The 15,786-nt window shown below is 44.3% G+C and overlaps 1 long non-coding RNA gene across 4 annotated transcripts in view; it reads right to left on the bottom strand.

Annotated features, from left to right (window-relative positions):
* Positions 1 to 15,708, bottom strand: part of LOC140641241 (uncharacterized) — a 29,354-nt gene extending 13,646 nt beyond the window's left edge. For 2 of the 4 annotated variants that reach the window (XR_012037774.1, XR_012037775.1), the window contains exons 1-5: positions 11,873 to 15,708; positions 5,945 to 6,030; positions 4,333 to 4,452; positions 3,086 to 3,280; positions 394 to 2,490 (exon numbers count right to left, since the gene is read on the bottom strand). This is a non-coding gene — a long non-coding RNA (uncharacterized lncRNA). The remainder of the gene's footprint in view (positions 1 to 393; positions 2,491 to 3,085; positions 3,281 to 4,332; positions 4,453 to 5,944; positions 6,031 to 11,872) is intronic. The other 2 variants (XR_012037777.1, XR_012037776.1) reach the window with 2 other exon arrangements.
* Positions 15,709 to 15,786: the final 78 nt, after the last annotated feature.

The following is a 15,786-nucleotide window of genomic DNA, read 5'->3' as shown; positions in this document are numbered from 1 at the left end:
CAGAAACCTTTGTTGATATTTTTAAAATACATATTAATATTAGATATTTTGGAGTTGGTACGAATTTTATAGGCATGGTAAGTGTGATTACAATTTCCACTTTTAACAGTCATTGCATTATCTGTTAATCTTTCAAAATGTATGCCATGGTCTTTAAATCCTTGATAGTTAATTAGATTAAAATGAAATAGTATTCTAAACATCAAAGAACAATTCTGCTAATGAGGAAAATAAAAGGAGGTCTTTATTTCCAAGAATTTTGCTACCAAATGTCCACAATAGCCAAACTGTGGAAGGAGCCTCGGTGTCTATCGAAAGAAGAATGGATAAAGAAGATGTGGTCTATGTATACAATGGAATATTACTCAGCCATTAGAAACGACAAATACCCACCATTTGCTTCAACGTGGATGGACCTGGAGGGTATCATGCTGAGTGAAGTCAGTCAATGAGAGAAGGACAAACGTTGCATGGTCTCATTCATTTGGAGAATATAAAAAAATAGTGAAAGGGAATAAAGGGGAAAGGAGAGAAAATGAGTGGGAAATATCAGTGAAGATGACAGGACATGAGAGACTCCTAACTCTGGGAAAGGAACAAGGGGTAGTGGAAGGGGAGGTGGGCGGGGGGAAGGGGTGACTGGGTGACAGGCAGTCAGGGGGACACTGATGGGATGAGCACTGGGTGATATGCTATATGTTGGCAAATTGAACTCCAATAAAGTGAGGATTTAAAAAAAAGAATTTTCCTATCTAAAAGGATATATTATAGAGAAGAGTATTTTGTGATTTCTAAATGATAAAAAAAAAAATAAAGGAAAAAAATCTACTCTTGGTGAGCAATAACATCCAGAATTCTTCTGTAGGACCTATATTGATACCAAGAGGCATTCTTAGAATGGTAATAAGGCAGAGTGAAATGGTGATGTGCTCGACGACCACTTGCTAAATAACAAGGAATTTTGTAAGACGGTTAATAATGCATTGGTAGCTTGAAATTGGCCAGGGTGGGAATATTTACACCATGGAAATCAGCAAATTCTACAAATGACAGCTCCCTTCTCCCCCTCAGAGAGCCAGTAATTAAACATTGGCCACCATACCACTGGATTTCACTCACAGTGGTGCAGTAAGTGGTCACTTACATTTGTGGTTTTGAGAGGACGAACTGCGGAAGGTCCTACCCCATTTAAAATAACTTCTTAACTCCTCTGCTACAGTCATCACTAGGCCACATTGTTAGGTAGAGAAATGTACCCAGAAAGACTATCTGATAGTGAGCTATGACTTAGAAAAGTACAGTAAGGGGAACCTGGGTGACTCAGTGGTTGAGTGACTGCCTTTGGCTCAGGGTGTGATCCCTGGGATTGAATCCCACATCAGGGAGCCTGCCTACTTCTCCCTCTGCCTCTGTCTCTGCCTCTCTCTCTTTGTGTCTCTCAGGAATGAATGGATAAAATCTTAAAAAAAAAAAAAAAAAAAAGAAGAAGAAGAAAAAGAAAAGCACAGTAAATTGCTTGTGTGTATAGTCTTGCATAGTTTACAGAGCTCTCAACATAGTTGGTGTCATTTGATCTTTACAACAGTCCTGGAAAGCAGGTTTTAGCATTAGTCTCATTTTACAGGTGTGGTAACTGAAGCTCCAATGGATTTAGTGTCTTGCTCAAGGTTATACACTAATGACGGAATGGGTAAACTTAGATCTTCTGTTGGTAACTTCAGGAAATGTCTACTATGTCATGTTCCAGAAGTAAAAGTGCACGGAGTTGGGCATACAGGCTAATTTGGATTGGGTTGGAAAATCTGGGTTGGAGCAGGGTGTAGAGCATGAACTGCCACTCCAGTAATGGGTAAAGTGTTCCCAAGCAACGAGGGAACAATGAAATAGTACCAGATAATTGAGTAGTGAATAGCTCAGGAAAAACTATATCAAAAGAAGGCTAGGAATTGTGCCAAAGGCAAAGCTGTCTTCAAACACAGGTGATTCACTGAAGGCATTAAAAAAAATTAAAGTACCAACAGATTTGGTGGTTAAGATAGGGAAGGTGATGTCTAGAAATTGGTAATTGCAGGAAGCTGCTCCTACTCCTAACCTTGAAGATATTTAAACACCTACTGTTGGTCAAGGGTTGTCATTTGATCTTTACAATTTTGCTTTAGCAACCCACATGAATCTAGTTAATGGGGTGGTTCATGTATGTATGGAAGCGGGTTGGTGTGGGGAACAGGAAAGGTAACTAAAGGAGAGAAATGATTGTAGGGACTTTATGTAGAGAGGCCCCAGATGAAGATTTGAAACAAAGAATGATTTTGGGATTAGCTCAAGTTCTAGAGATGGGATTAAGGTGAAATTCATTTCATAACACTTCAACCTGACTTGGCTTCAAAGACAGTGGTACCCTTTAGTTCTGGTTCTTTACTTCCAGTCATTTTATTTAGGAGCCAGTCTTCGTAATCCAATCTGAGATCCGCTTAAAAGTGACCCTGGAGTCTACGGTTGGTAAAAAGAGATGGAATTAAAGGTAGAGTAAAAAATTCACTTCACCAGAGATCAACAAAACTTTACTATGAAAAGGGCACGGATCGAGGACATTTTTGGAGATCAACGTGGTTCAATTTGTTTGCTCTCATGAGGCAATATGGAGTCAATGTCACCAAAGTATATATGCGCTGGGCTGGTGGTGGTTGAAGAGTAATATAAAAGCAACTATACTCCACAGCAAAGCACCTACCAATTTTTCTATTGTATGCTATATACATAAGCACATTTATATATTATACACTATATATGCTATATAACAAATATTATATGTATATATGGTATATAGTCCACAGACATACAAATAGAACATGGACAGCTACAGACTTAGGGTGACACCCTTTGTGACTGCCCACCCCATCGTGGATCTTGTTCGGGCCTGCCCAGGATATGGTGGCAGTCTAACGCCACATTAGAGAACCTGTAAAACATATAATATGGGAAACTCCTATTAGTGAGACCGCAAAGGGGAGATCATAAAGGGAGAAAATATGCTTGAAGCAAGAGAGGGTAAGAATTAGAACTTTGGTGGAACTGGAACACATACAGCATCCTGCTAGATCATCTTGAGACAGGTCTTGCTCTTCAGCAGCATAGATTTGGTAACCCATGACAAATCCATTGGAGTCTAGTTCTTCAGCTGAGCCGTGACAAACATGGAAGCTGATGGTCACATTTTTCACCTCAGGCTTTCCAGGCTGTAGGAGTCACTGCTGCGTGGTTTACATCAAGTAGGAAAACTCTATTGAGGGGTGGGGGCAGGGGAAGCATGGAGAAAGGAAGAGAGAAGAAATAACTGAGAGGTTTTGGGATCTTGAGCTATTTCTGAGTTTTGGTCTTCCTAACACTGTGCTCCTCAACATAGTGGTTACAATGGTTTGTTCAACAGACAACTGACGTGGCCTCCCCCAAAAGGACAGAGGGAGGAAGGAGGCAGTTAGTTATCCCTTCCTCTCCCCACAGCCAAATCACAACCCTTCGTTGGAAGGCAGCCCACATGGGTAGCATCAAACCATCAGGAAAAGAAGGCCCTGGCTTCACCCTCTGCAGGGACTTGGAATGACAGGGGCCCTTGAAATTCAAAACATCTGACACGAGATAACCTTTATTTAGCCTAAAGAAAGGCTATATCGGCTTTGAGAGAGAAATATGGTGTGCCATGACACACACACACACACACACACACACACACACACACATCATTATATTCTGAATCCAACACATCTCTGCACCTCCAACATGACCAGCAAGTACCAGTGAGTACTTGGTATGTGGTAGGTACTCACTAAATGTTTGTGCTCTCTTTGCTATTAGTAGTATTGGCATTATATTTATTCAGTGTGTAACGAGGTGAGAGTTATATGAGTTACACTAGTTATATGTTTTCTCAATCACTAGTGATGGTTCAATTGATAGTTGCTTGGGAGAATCATTAGCCACTGCCAAATAAATAAGTTCCAGCCATTACATATTTTGAAGCAATAACATAAAGAATGCCCATGTGAAAAGTACCTTCAGTTACACTAGTTATATGTTTTCTCAATCACTAGTGATGGTTCAATTGATAGTTGCTTGGGAGAATCATTAGCCACTGCCAAATAAATAGGTTCCAGCCATTACATATTTTGAAGCAATAACATAAAGAATGCCCATGTGAAAAGTACCTTCTTATGCAAACCATCGCCTGCCCTTGCTTCTTTGTTTGGGACTATATTTGAAAATACTGTTCTATCTTAGAAAAATATCTTAACGGCACAATTGTTGTAAGTGACAGTCATACAGGCTTCCCTGTACCTCAGTTTTGGCTGCTTCCGATGACAAACGCATTTCTCCTTGAGGTACTCTCTGGAACTCCCAGTGTGAAATTTAGGAGTGTCATATTTGGTCAGTGTAGCCCAAATACACTCTCCAAATCTGGAAAGGGAGAAGACGAATAATTTCCCTGGGATGTGCCAAAGAGACAAATAGAAAATTAGTTCACATAGGTTCGATACCCTGCTACATTATCCAAAGGACCAAGGCAGTTTCTACGAGTACTTACAGTAGAACAAGATAAAAGTAAGGGGAGGCGGGGTAAGAGTCTATGAAACAAGATTCTTCCAGAGTTGGTTGACCAACATACATGTCATAAGGCACGCGGACCATTCAGAAATAGGCTACGAAGCCTATTTCTAGGATTCCTAGAAATCAACACTGGAAGTCAGTAGGAGAGGTCAGCGATTTATGACATCTGTCAGATGAAAGCCCACCAGCTGTTTAAAAGAAGCTTAGCTCTTCCTGGTATCGAAAATGAGAAGTTTGTTCCTTGGGCCCTCGTGCAGAAGACATGATGCGCTATAGCGAAGGTCATCCCTGAAGTTACCCTTAGAGTGCTGACTACAATGAGTTGCATAGGGCTGTTCCTTAGAATGTCCCTCGATTTGTAAGCAACGCCCTCACAGAAAGGAACGGTTTGGTAGGGTTGGTCTATGAAGGGATGTTTTAGGAGGCAGCAGAGGAGATACACGATATCGTGGGCCAGATAGCTCTGACCGCATACGATGCTAAATTTGAGAGTATCTCTAGAAACGGCACTGAATATATCTTAGAAAATCCCCGCAAGATATCTTTCAGATTCATTTTCACTAAGTATTATGTAACGAGGCAGTTTAAAGGGAAACTCCCAAACAAACACCTCTCTTGCTACTTGACGCTACTTGACCCTTTAATACACTGACATCCTCTTATCAGAGTCAAGTCTAACCAGGCCACGTTCGCACCAACACTGATTTCAGATTATGTAACTTCCTATTGAGCCTTTGAGGAGAAACTAGTCGAAAGGAGTACCTGATAGAGAGAACTTCAAGCCGTTAAAAGTTGGAGGATGTTTGCAGAAATTAATCAATATTGGCTATTGTGTACATACGTGGGTGAAAAGAGCAATAGATACCACGAAGCCTATTGTACACAAGTAAATATTGATCCTTTGGTTTAAAGAACCTCTCATTCTTTGGGACGTGACATTTGGAAGAAGGGTGGAATGAGAAGGGTGACTACAAACCGTAAGAATTCTCGGACCGGTGCCGTTTCTTGGGAGGGCTACCTGCTACAATTCTCAAAGCTGTGCCTAGAGAAAGATCTAAGCTTTCCCTCTGCCCATCCCTCTCCACCCTCTCCCCCAAGGTACTTATAGTTGCTCTAAAGCAGCGAGGTATGAATGACGAATTTAGGACCCCCCTCCCCCCGTTTCCCTTCCTGTCTATGTCCTTCCCTCCCTCTTCATTCCTCTGCCAGTTTGGATGTGATGTGGAGGAGTAGCATTCTAGTGGTTCCTCAGTCTGACAGTGTGCGCCAGGTTTCCTTGTTTACCTCTCCTGTTACATCAGGAAGAGCAGCATAAATACGTGGACTTTGGAGTCAGACCTACCTGCCTTCAAATCCCAGCTCTGCCACTTACTAGCTGAGTGACCGGAACACTTCTCTTAAACTTTGTCCGAGTCTCCATTTTCTCACCTATGAAAAGAACAAAACGATCGATGATGAATCAAAGACGTGTTTTCTGGCAAGTACGTGGCTTTCTTTACGCACTCAGGAGTGGCTGATTTCACTCTATCCCGGCTGCATCAGGCTTCCAGGGGAGAGTAACAGAATTATTCACAGAGTGATGTTTCTAAGTATTGGGTTCTTACCTGCAGGGACTGGGGTTAGTTAGGATCTACCTTTAAGAAAAAACAAAAACAGAAAACCCCTCCAACTCAACAAAAGGAACAAATAAACAAAAAACAGAACCAGGCCTAAGAAATACAGGGAGAACAAACTGATGGTTGTCAGAGGGAAGAAGGTAGAGATAGGGTTGAGCAAATGGGTGAGAGGGAGCGGGAGGTATGTGAGCTTCCAGTTATGGAAGGAATAAGTCACAGGAATGCAAGAGACAGCATAGGGAGCACGGTCACTAATATGGTGATAGTACTAAGTGGTGCCAGAGGGTAGCTATACTTGTGATGGGCATACGTAGCATGACGTATGGAGAAGCTGAACTCCGACACGGTGAACTAACGTCACATTGCGTGTCGCCTATACTCAAATAAACAAATTAAAAATATAGAAGATGCTCAAACCCGTCTGTGTCACTTGGTCCCTATGGAAGGCAGAATAATGGCCCCCAAAGATGTTCATACCTTAATACCCAGAACCTGTGACTATATTATCCCACATGGCAAAAGGGGCTTTGCATTGAGATTAAGCCAAGAATTTTGAGACAGGGAGATTATCCTGGATTATCCCCGGTGGACGCAATGCAATCACGGGAGTTCTTATGAGTGAAAGAAGAAGACAGGAGAGTGAGAGGCAGAGGAGCGTGAGGGGAGAAGCAGAATTCGAAGTGATGTGGTGCTGGCCTTAAAAATGAAAATGGGCCTTACCCAGGAATGCAGGAAAGCCTCCAGAATCTGGAAGACACAAAGAGACTGAATCCTCCCTGAAAGCTTTCGGAAGGAACACAGCCCTGCCAACACCGAGGGTTTAGCTTGTTGACAACCATTTCGGTCTTCTGACCCCCAGACGGGTAACGTGAACATCTGTGTTGTTTTAAGCCTCCAAATTTCGGGTAATCCGTTACAGCATCACTTGGAAACTAACAGCGTGCCGTTTTCTGCTAAGGTTCTCCTATTTGTAAAGTGTGGGGGTCCACCGTGTTCTTTGCAGCTGAGTTGAGTTTGTTTTGGAGCCTATTCAAGTGCACCGAGCTAAAAGGTATCTAGAGAAAATACCTGGAGTTCATGATGATTTTCTGGGGTGTGACCTCGGGCAAGTCTATGTGATTTTCCAATTCAAATGTAGGACACCAAGCTGTTTAGTTGGCGTCCCCCACCCCCATATCAACATCAGAGATGGCAGGGCTGAACTATGCCATAATTGCTCGTTTTGCTCTATGCCACTTTATATAGATACCACTCCCAGAATAACAACATCGACACTGCAATGTGACTGCTGAGAAATACAAACAAACAAACAAACACACAAACAAAAACCCACCCCCCTTTTTTGGTTAGTTTCTGCGCTTAGGATACATCCCTTGAAGGATATATAGGCAAGTCACCATATTTTAAAGCCACTTGGAATCACAGTCTTTTAAAATATCCTTGAACGTGCGCAGGTAAAGAATAGGCATACTTCTGTCTCTCTGCTGAGCACTCATCATCTCCCGTATGTGCCAGATGATGATTTCTGTTGCTGTGCACAACGTTTCCGTTTATTGAGTTTCCTGCTGACAACGGTCATTATTATGAACAGTTCCCAGATCACATGCAAGTGGGTTGTCCTTACCTGGATACGAGTTCTAAAGCCAGCTTCTACTTTCTTTTCGGCAACCCTGATCATGACTAGGTAGCTCGTGCAACACCACCGACAGGTTGCTCGCAAGATATTAATGTCTGGTTGACAGGCGTGAAGGAGGAAACCGAGGACTGTAGCTCACACAGTGCACACGCGGATTCTCTTCAATATCCCAAGATCAGAACTAAGTCGGTAAGGCAGCTTGCAGAAAGAGGGGCCACCCCATCACTAAGTACCGAAACGGCGATAGGGACTTCAGTATGTAGGACATGTTCCATTGCAAAGAGACCAATTGGATTCGTCTGGGCTCATGTGCAACAAGATCCAAGGAACGCAGCTAATATATGGAAAGGAAATGAGATGCAGGACGAGACTGGCTTTTAGGATCATGAATATGAATTGACAAACATACACTAATTCGAATGAGAGCAGCGGTTCTAGAAAGCAGCAAGTTGTGGCATTTGGTGGAAGTTTCTTGTCAGTTACGTCAGGTCCCCGACGCGGGCAGAACCAAATTAGGGGGGAGCCAAAGAAGCGAAGCAGGACTGAGCCAGAGTTTGGAATTCCAGTGTCCATGTGGGCACAGAACCAAGCCACACGAGAAAGGATACAAGCAGGGGACAGCGCTGAGCTGAACCAAAAGCCGGGATGGAAGCATGGCGATCCAGATTCTTCCATTGCAAAGAAGAGAAATTTGCTGTGGAGAATGCAAGCGAAACAGAGTTGGGTAAGAGGCATTTGCAGGTGGGAGGTTTTGCAGAAGTGACAGGAATCCGGAGATTCCTGGGGGGCAGGGCAGGATCCAGAAAGCCCCAAAGACTAGGATGTGGGGTCACAGCCACCATCGTAGGGCAGGAGCTGTGTGGTTAAGGTGCTGCTCTGCGAATGGAATGTCATTCCAAATGTTTTCAGTTTCCGCATCCCTCTGCTCAAGAGTATTCCGGTCCAGGGAGAGAGTATCCATTTGGCAGCATTTAGGTGAGGTGTTCCCCATCAGTCCCCTCTCAACTAAGACTCAACTCACAGGAAGGCAGAGCCCCGGGGCAGGGGCGACAGGGAGAGGGAGAAAATTCATCAAAAGCAACTGTGGGGGGTAAACAGGTGCTGGACAGCCACTCTACCGTACATGTCCAACCAGACATGGGAGAATCAAGAGACATGGGGGCCTGAGGCAAATTTAAATCATGTATTGCCTCCAGACACAAATCTCATTCCATATACCTTAGACTTTCAAAGCCAGGGAACATGGGCACCTGGGTGGCTCAGTCAGGTAAGCCCTCTGACTCTTGATTTCAGCTCAGGTCATGGTCTCAGAGTCGCGGGGTCAATCCTCAGGTCGGGCTCCCTGCTCAGCAGGTGGAGAGGGGAGCCTTCTTGGGATTCTCTACCTCTGTCTCTCTTCCTCTGCTCCCCCCCCTCCCCCGTCTCAAGTAAATAAAGAAGATCTTAAGAAAATGATAAAGCTAGGGAACAGCCTGCGACCTGACATCTTCTGTTGTGTATTACCGCTCACGTTGGATTAGAGAATGTAGGTTTCTCAGGGTCACGTGGTGGGTAACAACACACTTGTATTTACCTACTGCTTCCTCTGTGCCAGACACTGTGCTAAGTGCATTACTGATGTATCATAGCCTTTAATCTTCCTGCTACCACTGTGATGTAGGAAATACTGACTCATTTTACAGATGAGCCCATTGAGGTTTAGATGGTTCAGATGGCGTATGGCAGGAAGATAGGAGGAAACAGAAAAACCATATAATCCTACTCATAGGAGAAGGAGGATGAGAAGGACAGGCAGCGAGGCTCTAAGTGATGTATCCTCCCACGGGAGTTTTGAGTTCTGTTGACCCAGGGATCTTGTTCGGTTGGAGATGACAGCAACAGGGTAATAGGAACAGGTGGGAGGAGGAGACGTGTCAGGAATTTCGCCTGGTGAAGAGAGGGAGGAATTTAAGAGCAAACATGACAGAGTGTAAGAAACATAATTAGACACAGATGCTGACCCCCACAAGCTACTCCTCTGTTCCCTGTGCAAAGGGCATGTGAAGGTCAGACACGACTTAGACTAAGTTTTGGTACCAATGTGGTCTTGTCCAGAAGAGGGATACGGTTATCCAGTAAGCCTAGTCAGTTCATTAGTGTGAGGGTAATTCATCGTAGCAGGTCCCGGGCCAGGGACCTAGGGTGTAGTCAGAACTGGTGTAGTCAGAACAATTTTCCACATTGGATGGGGTTCTGGGAAAGCCTATAGTTTCAATCAGAAAAGGACATCCGAGGAGGAGTTTGGTGCTACAGACCGGGACAACATTATAGGGGGCCAAAAGACAGGGAGGTGGCACACTTGGAAGTCTATACACTCTTATACAGAGTGGCGCTCTGCATCTTCAGCCAGAGGATTGCATGATTCCCATGGATGAGGGCTGATGAGACAGACGCTCAGTCTTGGTCCGATTTGGCTCATGCACTGGGATGGGCTCCTGAGGTAGTTACGGAGAAAGGATAACTCTGCAGAGCTAAAGAATACCAAGGGATGGAAAATGGAGCAGGGGCCAATCATTACAAGCATCTCTAAACCTTAGCTTCACATAATACCCAGAATTCAAGCTGTGCTTAAAATCAGCACCAAAAAAGAAAAGGGCGGGGTGGGGTTGCTGGTAGGGGGGTTGGGGGGAGAAATAAACATCACGGTTTTAGCTAACTCTTCCATTTATCACAAAACAATCTTCAGATAGCCAAATTTCCTTAAAAGCTGCCAAAATTCAGGCTTCCTAATGGAAAAAACCAGAAATAAAATTGCCTAGCTAGAGATTTCACCATTCTGTTTGGCAAGACTCTTTTACACTTTCCATGGTGTTTACAGCTTGCCTCTACAGGCAGGTTTCTTTTTTGGAGTTCTTTCTCTTAGAGAATATAATCTTTTCCCATACGAAGTCTTAAAATTATTTGTCCAGGGCAGTCCCGGTGGCTCAGCGGTTTAGCGCCGCCTTCAGCCCAGGGCCTGATCCTGGAGTCCCGGGATCGAGTCCTGGGATCGAGTCCCACGTCAGGCTCCGTGCATGGAGCTTGCTTCTCCCTCTGCCTGTGTCTCTGCCTCTCTCTGTCTCCCTCTCTGTGTCTCTCATGAATAAATAATAAAATCTTAAAGAAATAAATAAAATAATTTGTCCACAAGTTGTCTACTATAAGAAATATCGTGTCTTTAACTTCTCTTTTACTGACAGATGGCATCCCCTACAGAGGAAGTATTCCTTTGAGGAGCGGTATAGACTGAACTGTGTGCCCCCTTCCACCAACCCAATTCATATGTCGACGCCCTAACCCCTAGAACCATGGTATTTGAAGAAGAGGTTTTTTGGAAACATCTAGGTTTATTTTATTTTTGTTTTTGTTTTTATTTTATATATTAAAAAAAATTTTTTTTAACATCTAGGTTTAGATGAAGTCACGACGGGAGGATCCTTATGATGGGATGAGTGCCCTTTTAAGAAGAGCTAGAGAACGAGATCTCCTGCATTGAGGAAAGTCCTACGAAGACACAGTGAGAAGGCAGCCAGCCATCTGCAAGCTCTGAAGAGAGCTCTCTACAGAACCTGACCATGTTAGCCCCTACTGTCAGACTTCTGGCCTCAGAACCATGAGAAAATACATTTCTGTTTGGTAAGCCACCCAGTCTATGGTATTTCGTTTTGTCAGCCGGAGCTGAAACAAGGGAGTCCTAACAATGTTATTGTTATTACACTTCACTGAAGATTTTTTTTAAAGATTTTATTTATTTAGTTGGGAGAGAGGGAGACAGTGTGCGTGAACAGGGGGCGGGGGCAGGGGCAGAGGGAGAAGCAGACTCGACTCCCCACTGAGCAGGGAACCCAGGTTGGGGTAGGATCCCAGGACCTTGAGATCACGACGTGAGCCAAGGGCCGACGCTTAGCTCCCTGAGCCACCCAGGCGCCCCAAACTTTACTTAAGATTATTGTTATAAAAGACAGCAACGCCTTTTAGAGAAGTTGTGTGATTCTTGTACCTGGCGGTTGTCTTTTTCTCCTGGCATCCTTCTTCTCCCTCCCCTTGACTCCAGGCTTGACTGGGGAAGTTCAGGTTATCTGAGTAAAAAGACTTTGCTGTGCTCCCAGGCTCTGGCTACTGTTACAGTGTGTCATTTTGTATCCTTCCTATTTCTCCTGGAGCATTTCCTTTTTCTTCCCTCTATCTTTCTTCCAGGTAGTTCACCTTAAGGATAACCTGGAAGAAGAAACAAATGCTGTGCCATTGCCTCAGGCTCTACCCTCTGTCAATTGGTAAATCACCAAGCTAGGTTTACCGTTACAGTTCAATAAAATATTTGGAAGAAGAGAATGCACGTTTCCTGTTCCTATTTTGAAAAGCTTTTTTAAACATCTTAATCTCATAAGTTTGCATTTTATATCTAACGGGTTATTAATGGTCACATCATCTTGAGCCAGTTAATTAACCTCCTTGAGCCCATCATTCCGTATTCCTAGCGGGAAAAAATAACAGCAGCTGCTGCATTACTTCACAGGACTGTCAGACTCAGATGGAATAATAAAACTGGAATTTGTACAAGTGTTGGTTGTTATCTTGTTAGATGGGAAATACCTGCTTGTATTAACTTAGCCAGATTGGCCACGTAGTTGACACATGGCACCAAAGTAGAGGCGTAGGTCCATCTTCCACGCCTGTTTGCATTTGGGGATTATTTCTTGATCACTTTGTACAAAAGAAGATTGGCTTATTTTAACAGTATGAATGATGTATGTCGGGAGTAAATGAGTGTAGCACAAATCTACGGGATAGTGCTCCCATAATCTCTAAGGGTACGCTAGGAACTTGGAACTTTCAAATTTCTTTTGACAAAGTGCTTCCTTTTTTTTGTTTTAAAAAGGTTTGTTTAGTTTTGAATTTCAGATGGAGAGAGTGAGAGAGAAAGAGTGCACAGATGTGGGAGAGAGAATCTCAAGTAGACTCCCCAGGCAGGGCTTGATCTAAGGACACTGAGGTCCTGAGCAGGGCTGAAATCAAGAGCCGGATGCTGAACTGACTGAGCCACCCAGGCGCCCCAACAAAACGGTTTCTTTTCATGTCTTACGAGTACTTTGCTTGAGAGAATGTAGGTGTATTTTGTGGAGAGAAAAGCTGGCTGTTTTTCCTTTTTTGTATTTTTTATTTTTATTTTTTATAAGCAGTAAGACTTCAAGTGGGGAAAGAAGGAAAGAGAATACTTTTCCTTCTTAAAACTCTAATAGAAGGCCTCAATTCTACACTTTCTCCATGGGGTGTGTTTGTGTGTGTGTGTGTGTTGCATGCGCACGCATGGGTGTAAGTGGGGATAGGTACGCAAGGTGAACACGCAGAGTGAGAGGAAGAGAAAGAGAAGAATTAACACATGTAAGGGAGACACTGGGATATTTACTCTATCTCAGATATGAAATTAAAGGTCCCCAGAAATTTTATTTTTTTTTTCTTCTGTCCTCAAACTCCCACCGGATAAATCCTGTTTTTTTTTTTTTTCTTTTTTTTTTTTTCTATGAAATGTACGTTAGCCTCAGACTGCCGTCATTTTGAAATAACTTGCCCTCTCATTTTAATGGAAATATATGATCCTTTTTTTTTCATAGAAATATACATTCTTTTTCTCAAAGGCATCATTACAGTTGCTGCAAGCCTAAATGGTGGAACAAATATTTACTTGCATCAACAGAGATATATACTGAACAGAATAAAGTTCTGGTGGGGGGGGGTGAGGGGAATGTCACACTGCTTTGGAAACATGAAAAATATTAATCAAATATAAACATCTGAAATGTGGCAGTGATGGGAAACCTAAAAATTAAATGTACTTGGTGTATAACATAGCAGATGAAGAAGTGTGATTTTTCTGCTTATGTTGAGACATTAGGATACAGAAGGACGAGTTTGGTTGAGACGCCTGTGGTTTTTTTCTTCATTAGTGTGATCTTTTTTCATATTGCCAAATTTTTCTTACAATCGAATGATATGAAAATCTCATTGGCTTCCTACCTGGGTTACTGGCCCGTTTTAGTCTATAGCGATCTCTAGGCCTAATTTTAACAGGAGTCTTGGGATCCCTGGGTGGCGCAGCGGTTTGGCGCCTGCCTTTGGCCTAGGGCGCGATCCTGGAGACCCAGGATCGAATCCCACATCGGGCTCCCGGTGCATGGAGCCTGCTTCTCCCTCTGCCTGTGTCTCTGCCTCTCTCTCTCTCTCTCTCTCTGTGACTATCATAGATAAATAAAATTAAAAAAAAAAAATAACAGGAGTCTTTACCTAAGTGTTTAACACTGTAAACCCTTATTCCTATTCATATCTAAACATGTGCTTTGATCACATATGTATATATGTTATATCTCTTAAACATCTATGGGAAGTTTGAAGGGTGGGTAGGAGGCGTTCTTCATCGAAACTGTGTTTTTTGAGGCGGAGAATATAAAATGGTTTGTTGTCTGTGGAAGACAATATTCAGAGCTCCTTGTATGTCAGACATTTCTTTCACTTGTGGAGATGGATTAGCTTCGTTTCCCGTCTGGTATCGGACCCTGCGAGAGATCAGAAACTTTCGGATATGTACTTTGATTAGGCAAATTATTCTCTCGTCTGAGCACGCCAAAACCTTCGTTGCTTCGGAGTCTCTGAGAAATGATGGTGGTGCGGCAATCACAGAGACAGTACTCTTACCATCTGCACCAGTACTCTTATCATCTGCCGTCACTTCTTCAGCTCCAGTTCAGGAGAGAGTGTGAAAAGAGAGGTTGGGAAAAAAAAAAAAAAAAAAAGTAAAGAACCCTACTGTAATAGGGGAACAAAACCAGCGTCTTTGCATGTAAGTACACCTCTGAGGTTTACACACCAACCTTATCATCAGTCCAGTAGGGAGGGAGGGAGAAAAAGAGACATCCTCCATTACTTTCAAGGGCATTTGGTTCATTGGAGACTTTTGCGTTGTTCCTGAGGGTGGGAGAAAAAAAACGGACGGAGAGACTCAAGTTTCTGGGTAAAGCGTATCATACCAGAAAGATGTTTGATAAATGAATATTTAATCAGGGCCAGGCTGTGATTTTTCTTCATGCACACCTTCACGTTTGACTTTTCAAAGAGCTTTAGACAAAAGTAACACTGGGTAACAATGAACAGTTAAGAAGCCGTATTTGCAGAGTGCTCCACAGACACCCTCATGGTGGATGGACTCCCACAGCGGTTTTCCAAGGTGACGTGTGCTCATCCCGCCGAAGCGACTGCCCCGAGAGAGTGGGGACTCTCCTGCCTTCGCCGCGTGGGCAGACGGGACTGGCAGGTGGAGTTAGAAAGCACCGGGTCTGCTCCGGGTCCTACAGCTTGAGCAGCTGAGCGATGCTTGGCCTCTGGAAGCTTCAGGAGGTTCACTGGAAACACCGAGACAGTAAGTATCAGGTCATACGGTTCTGGGCATTAGCTGAACCCACGAGCGGGGTTCTCCGTAGACCATCCATGGGATGCGAAGGGCAGCCACAAGCCCCGGCTCCAAGCAGCTGCATCCCTGCTGTAGCACTGGGGTCACACCAAAAAGGGAGTGTGTGAGCGTGTGTCCGCGGGGCCCTAAAAGTCTGCACCTGGAGGGCTGTGCCGGGCCAAGCCTCGGACCCAGACTTGGCACGACGGCGCCCTGGGGCTCTTCGCTCACCCGCGCCGCGGAGTTGTCAGTCGCCCTCCCTCGGCACGGGAGCGCTTGCTTCCGGTCGTCCCCCGAGGCCCGGCCGACCCTCTCCCGGCCCGGCCCGGCCCGGCCCGGCCCGGCCCCGCCCGGCCTCGCGCAGAGAAGCATCCCCGCGGCCACTACGACTCCGCGCTCGCCCTCACGCAGCGCCCGCGCGGAGGCGGGGAGGGGGCGTGGCTGGCCCTTCTAGGCCTCGGCAGCCAATGAGC

Source organism: Canis lupus, chromosome 10, assembly GCF_048164855.1.
Source record: "Canis lupus baileyi chromosome 10, mCanLup2.hap1, whole genome shotgun sequence".
Taxonomy (NCBI): domain Eukaryota; kingdom Metazoa; phylum Chordata; class Mammalia; order Carnivora; family Canidae; genus Canis; species Canis lupus.
This window is presented reverse-complemented; position numbering and strand designations above follow the sequence as displayed.